Genomic DNA, 6,469 nt, shown 5'->3' with positions numbered 1-6,469 from the left:
GCGGCTTCAGTGAGGCAGCTTCTGCCCTAGTACTCCTGACTGACAATTAACAACCGTCTCATTGGTACCACACTAGGGCTAAGTTCTTATTTGTCTAGATCTTTAACTATATTAACAATGGTTTTTATAACACAACCTTAGCACATTAAAGGCAAAAATACAGCAAGCAAAACACAGCAAGCAAATCACAACCCAATAACCACCTATAGAATAATTTTCTTATGTTTTCTAATAGGACTCCTTTACCCCTTAAAAGGGCTCTATGTCTATTAGGGCTTTTATATAATCAGGTTCTTCATGCTATTTTATGATTAGGATATTATAAGCAATCATGCATATTAGTACCAAGCGCATAAATGCATTTGGCTAACAAAACTACCAGCAGAGGTGTTTGAATTAAAACACTCCTTTCACCCTGAATAATCTCATAAAAAACTACCACCTGGGAAACTTATTGATTAAAGTTCTAAATTGATTCTTATTTGGGAAGAGATCGGGGAAGGCCTTCCTGTCTGTGTCAGAGAAATTAGGGAGTAGTTCATTGAGGCAGGCATCAGAAAGACAGATATCATCTTTAAGGTTAGAGCCGGGGGCAGCTTTTCAAAATTCCTGAAAACCTGATCTGCCTTGCCTGTCAGGCTTTCTCCTCGTGACCTTGTCATGGGTGGGATCTCGTGAGCTAGCCTTTTCAAAAACCCCTGAAAACCTGATTCGTCTTGCCCGTCAGGTTTTCTCTCTTACGGCCTTGTTAGGGGTAGGGTTTCGTGAGCTGACTTTTTCGAAACCCCTGAAAACCTGATTCGCCTTGCCCATCAGGTTTTCTCCCCTATGGCCTTTTTAGGGGTAGGGTCTCATGTGTTGGCTCCCGGCATCTCGCCCTTTTTTTACTTTTTAAGACAGCCAGATGGATCTGAGTCGCAAGCTTTTGAGTGCTCTGCCGGAGAGTTCTGACGATGCAAGGAAGGATTATAATGAATAGTAAAACTAGTGCTGCTACAGCTGCATAACTGAAAATAGTTGATAGGATATTTTTTTCAGTAATAAAGTTAGAAAAGTTATGAAAAATATCGTTAGCAGCTCCTGTAGTAATAAAGTCCAGGCGGGAATGTTCTAATGTTTTTATCTGACCGTGAAGCTCTCCAAGATCTAAAGTAATGCTGGAGCTATTCCATATACCCGAAATATGATTTTTAATCTTTTCTCCATTGTAATCCATATCATTTACTTTTGGGGGGCATTACACAGATCTACCGATAATCAGCGTGACAGGATAACGCTAACTTTACCCTTAAAGCCTGTAACTCAGTTCCAATATGCATGACTGCTTCTTCCAGGGCATCTATTTTTACTTCTAATTTCCTATCTATAATCTCTTGCATAGCTAGAGTTAAGGAAACATTTTTTGAAATATCATTGACATATTGAGTGGTATGTACTTGTTGAGTCAAGGATATCGCTGCCACAGTGACAGAGGTAATTGCTGTTATCAAAGCTGAAATCCCTAGAATAAGTAGTCCTACAAACCGTTGGGAACACATTAAATCTTGTAGGTGTTGCAGAACGGCTAAACCACAATTGTCATACCAATAGGCGTTCACTCTGACAGGCACCATAAGATAAGGTGGACGTTGCAGTACCACAAAAGAACAAATATTACATTGAGGGGTTAAACAGGATGAAAGCATGCATTGTTCACAGTAGACTATATTTGGTCCACCTGAATGATTCATTTGTATATGAAGTCTTTTTGAATCATTAGTAAACAAAAAAACCTAAGGGGAGGGTAAACAAGCCAGCACAGAATAGGTGGAATTGTTTTCTGGTCGAGTTAAAGTAACAATGGAGGTGGCAGCAAGGGCTCTCCAAATTTCTGGCTGTCAAAAAGTTTTACCCTTAGTTGTATAGGACAACATGGGGGGAACAAATTGATTATAATGCCATCTGCTGGGCACCAATGGCCAAGGGAGGGAATCATTATTTTAATTGCTAAGCCTACTGACAGCTCCTAGATTCTGACTTGGATTTGGATTGCTCCAGTCTTGTACCGAATAATTTCCACCTCCCGGTATTCTATAATCTATGTTTGAATTATAAGTACAAGATTTCCATACTGGGTATCCCAGGCGGTTGTCTATAGTTTTCCATATGACATCTGACGGAGCAACATCAATACAATTTGGATATTTTGGTGGAGCATTAAGGAACAAAGATTTATAGGGGTCAAGGACCCCAGGCATATGAGCCTGTAATATCCAAACCAGCCGATCTCCTGTATTGTCTGAAAATTTTGATGCTGGAGAATCTGTCAGAATTGTTTTGGAGGCTCCAACACGTCCCTCCTTAGAGGGAGTGATGAGATCACTTGTATGACTATGGGGGAAGTTAAAGCAAAGGGGAAGGTCATCTGTTAATCCCCTAAAAGTATAGTTAAAATTGATGGGATAATGATCTTTATCATAAGAACTATAGGATCCTCCCAAGAGATGAGGCTGGTCTGTGTTGACCCGTATAGGGTCGCTGTTCCAAGTAACTACTTGGAAGGTCAGGGGACCAGGGAAATATGCCCAGTATTTTTCTGAAGTAGAGGAGGTAGCACTTGCCTGACAAGACAGTAAAGCAAGCATAGCAATAAAAACCCTTTCGGGAGAGGCTGAAGATCCCTGCAGGGAAGCTATTCCCTGTGCTTGATGACAGAGTGACTTAATTTGTCCCCATGTGGGTATGGAGGCTTGTTGAGTTGTCCACGCAGGACGTCCTGGTGGTCTTCTGCGACGTGAAGGAGTAGGAGGTTGGGCGCCATCTTTCATGCAAAGCCATGACATCTGTTTAGTGGGTGGATCCGCCATTGGTTCCTCCGAGATCTCTGTTGCCGGTCATTTCCAAGTCTGCTGGACTTCCCGGGTGAGTGACCGAGGCGAGGGCAGAGGAGTGCTCTTCCTCTTTTGTGGCTGAGGCTGCGAGGGAACCGGAGGTCTGGGGGACTTCGACATGGCAAATCAGTCTGTCTGGGATCTAAATTGGCGAGTCAGCACCCTGTGGGAAAATACAAGCATACCCTCGCCCACTGGTTAGCAAGGGATCAGGTCCCTTCCATAGTCCGGAAAGGAGGTCTTTCCACTTTACTAAAGGTTTCATATCTTTTTGTTCTGGGTTCCAGTGACGGAACATAGCTGTTAAACCGGCTTGATCAGCGTTAAGGTTATTGAGCACAAAGAGGGCGTGCTGCAAAACGTGGTGTGGAGAACTGTATTTGAACTGCCCTTCTTGTAATTTAGAAATTTGTGTTTTAAGTGTCTGATGTGCCCTTTCTACAATTGCTTGTCCCTGGGGATTGTAAGGAATTCCTGTAGAGTGGGATATACCGAATTGGGCACAGAAATTTTTAAGGGACTTAGATGTATAAACTGGAGCATTGTCTGTCTTAATTGATTTTGGCATTCCTAAATAGGAAAAACAGGCAAAAAGATGTTGAACTACATCTTTATAGGCTTCTCCCATTCTGGCAGTAGCCACAATGACGTGGGAGAAGGTATCTACAGTAACATACACAAAGGATAGTTTTCCAAAAGAAGGAACATGTGTTACATCCATCTGCCAAAGCACATTAGGTAGTAAGCCACGGGGATTTACCCCAAAAAGCAAAGCGGGAACTGAAGTAGGGCAAAGTTGACATGTTCTAACAATCTCGAGTGCAGATTCCCTAGGAATGTGGAACTGGTATTGAAGGGCAGTTGCATTTTGATGATGCATAGCATGTGAGGCTTTAGCATCTTCAAAATCACTGGCCACTATGGTTCGGGTTAGCAAATCTGCCTCTTGGTTAAACGTATGGAGGGGTCCAGGTAAATTAGAATGAGCTCTTATATGTCCAACATAGAATTGTTTTGACCTTTTCCAAATTTGCTGTTGAAGGGTAGATAACAATATAAAAATTGTGGTTTTATTTTCTGGTAAAACAGCCGTTTCAATTTGAGGGAACAACCTAACTACATACTGTGAGTCAGAAAATAAATTAAAAGCCTGGTCTAAAAACTCTTTGAACGCCTCTATCACGGCTGTTAATCCTGCTTTCTGGGCTGATGTTTCCCCAGTATTTAAAACCCTTTTTGAAGTCTGGGTGACAATAGCAGCCTTTCCATTAGAAGACCCATCTGTAAACACCAACATTGCCCCCTCGATAGGGGAAACTTGACACCTTTCTTGAAATATCACCGGATGTCGTGAGAGGAAATTTAATAAAGGACTAGCAAGTAAATGGTGTAAAATTTGTCCTGGATAATTACCAATGACAATCGGCCAGTCTTCATTTAATGATAGAAGGGCATTTAGTTGCTCTTTATTATAAGGCACTATGATTTCAGATGGTTCTTTTCCAAACATTTCAATGCTTCTATGTCTCCCTTTAATTATTAAAGTAGCCACTAGTCCTGGATAACAGGCCACAACCTTTTTGGCCGTGACAGGTAAATGCAACCATTCTAGGGGACCCTCTTGCCAAAGCACCCCTGTAGGGGCCACAGCTGTGGGCAACACTATAAATTGCCATGCCATACTATAATCAAGTCTCTTAATATAATTTTTATCTAAAGCTTCTTCTACCTTCATTAAGGCTTCCCTGGCTGCAGGTGTCAGCATTCTAGCAGAGGTGGGGTCTGGATCCCCTTGAAGAATGTCAAAGAAAGGCTTAAGATCAGAAGTAGTCAACTTTAAAAAGGGCCGAATCCAATTTATATCCCCTAACAACTTTTGATAATCATCTAAAGTAACCAAATTATCTTTTCTAAGCTGCAAAGGTACATGAGTAACTGTTTCATTATTTAGGATTCTTCTCACATATGTTATAGGCATATTCACTTGGATTTTTTCAGGGGCCACCTTTAGGCCCCAGCGATTCAAAGTCTCTTGCAATTTAATCAAAACTTACTGTAAATAAACCCTATCCGGGTGTGCTAGCAATATATCATCCATATAGTGGACTAGATAGACATCCCGATGTTTCTCCCTGATACCTTGTAGGGCAGCGTCCACAAACTTTTGACACAATGTGGGACTATTTTTCATACCCTGGGGAAGAACCTTCCATTGAAATCTCTGATGAGGTTGTCTAAAATTTTCTGAGGGAAGACTAAAGGCAAATCTCTTTTTATCTTGAGGGTCTAAGGGAATAGTAAAGAAGCAATCTTGAAGATCAATCACTATAACATTGTAGCCTTGGGGAACAGCCACAGGGGAGGGAAGGCCAGGCTGTAAGGCTCCCATATCTTACATAGTGGCATTTATTGCTCTTAGATCTTGCAAGAGTCTCCATTTCCCCGATTTTTTTTTTTATTACAAAAACTGGCATGTTCCATGGACTATTTGAAGACTCTATATGTCCAGCCTTTAATTGTTCTCTCACTAACTGTCGTGCTGCTGAAAGTTTTTCTGAATTTAAAGGCCATTGTTCCACCCACACTGGATCAGGAGATTTCCAGACTATGGGGTCAGCGGCGAGAACAATGGCCTCTCTTATAAATTTGGATATCTTAAGCCTTGTCTCTCTCTTCTTATTTTTGGGACAACTGGCTCAATTTGTCTCTCTTGATCTTTACTCAGACCCATAAAAGGATTATAACTTATCTGCGACATCTGTGCAGCCACCTTTTCATCTGGGCAATACAGCAAAACTCCCATCTGAGCAAAAATATCTCTCCCAATGAAGGAATTACATAAGGTTGAAAATGTCCCTGGCAGTCTTTATCTACATACCAAAGTAAAATTTGTGAGCTCTTTGTCACTGAAGGTGCTCTACCAATGCCAACCAACTCATTAGCTGTGGTTTGAGTTGGCCAAGCACTGGGCCAGTCACTGCCCGCAATACAGGAAATGTCTGCTCCCGTGTCTAGCAGGCCAGTCACCTTTTTACCGTTAACTAGAATTGTCTTCATAGGTCTTTTTTGAGTAACTTGTGTAACCCAAAAGGCATAATCACTTGAATCAGACCCCCTGTCCCAACACTTGGCAGCTGAAGCTGCTTTTCTTGTGTCAGCATGACAAGGTAGCATCAGCAACTGAGCTATTTTCTGTCCTTTATAGATTTGAATAGTCTTAGTGGGGGGAGACACCATTATTTGAATTTCACCAGTATAGTCTGAGTCTATGACTCCTGGAATCACTGTGATCCCATGTAAGGATGTGGGGCTCCTGCCTATTAATAGTCCCATCGTTTCTCTAGGCAAAGGGCCATGAACACCAGTGGGAACTTTCACAGCGGTGGAGTCAGGTGTTAGTATTGTTGTGACGGTGGAACAGAGGTCCAGTCCTGCACTGCTTGGGGTTGCTCTGATGAGTTCTGTGACGGGACGAAGGGTATGAATGGGTTTAATGTCGTTGCCCCAATATTCAAGCTTGAAAAGGTTTAGAAGTGTAAGCAGGGGCGTTGTCAGTTTTAAGACATTAAGATAGCACAAGTCTAACAGTGAGGGGTTAT

General features: G+C 42.0%; 1 pseudogene; it reads right to left on the bottom strand.

The window, feature by feature from the left end:
• Positions 1–1,686: 1,686 nt before the first annotated feature.
• On the bottom strand, positions 1,687–4,055 carry LOC136155157 (uncharacterized; annotated as a pseudogene).
• Positions 4,056–6,469: the final 2,414 nt, after the last annotated feature.

This window comes from Muntiacus reevesi, unplaced genomic scaffold (assembly GCF_963930625.1).
Source record: "Muntiacus reevesi unplaced genomic scaffold, mMunRee1.1 SCAFFOLD_50, whole genome shotgun sequence".
Lineage (NCBI taxonomy): Eukaryota > Metazoa > Chordata > Mammalia > Artiodactyla > Cervidae > Muntiacus > Muntiacus reevesi.
The sequence above is the reverse complement of the archived record's forward strand: the minus strand, read 5'-3'. Positions and strand labels throughout refer to the sequence as shown.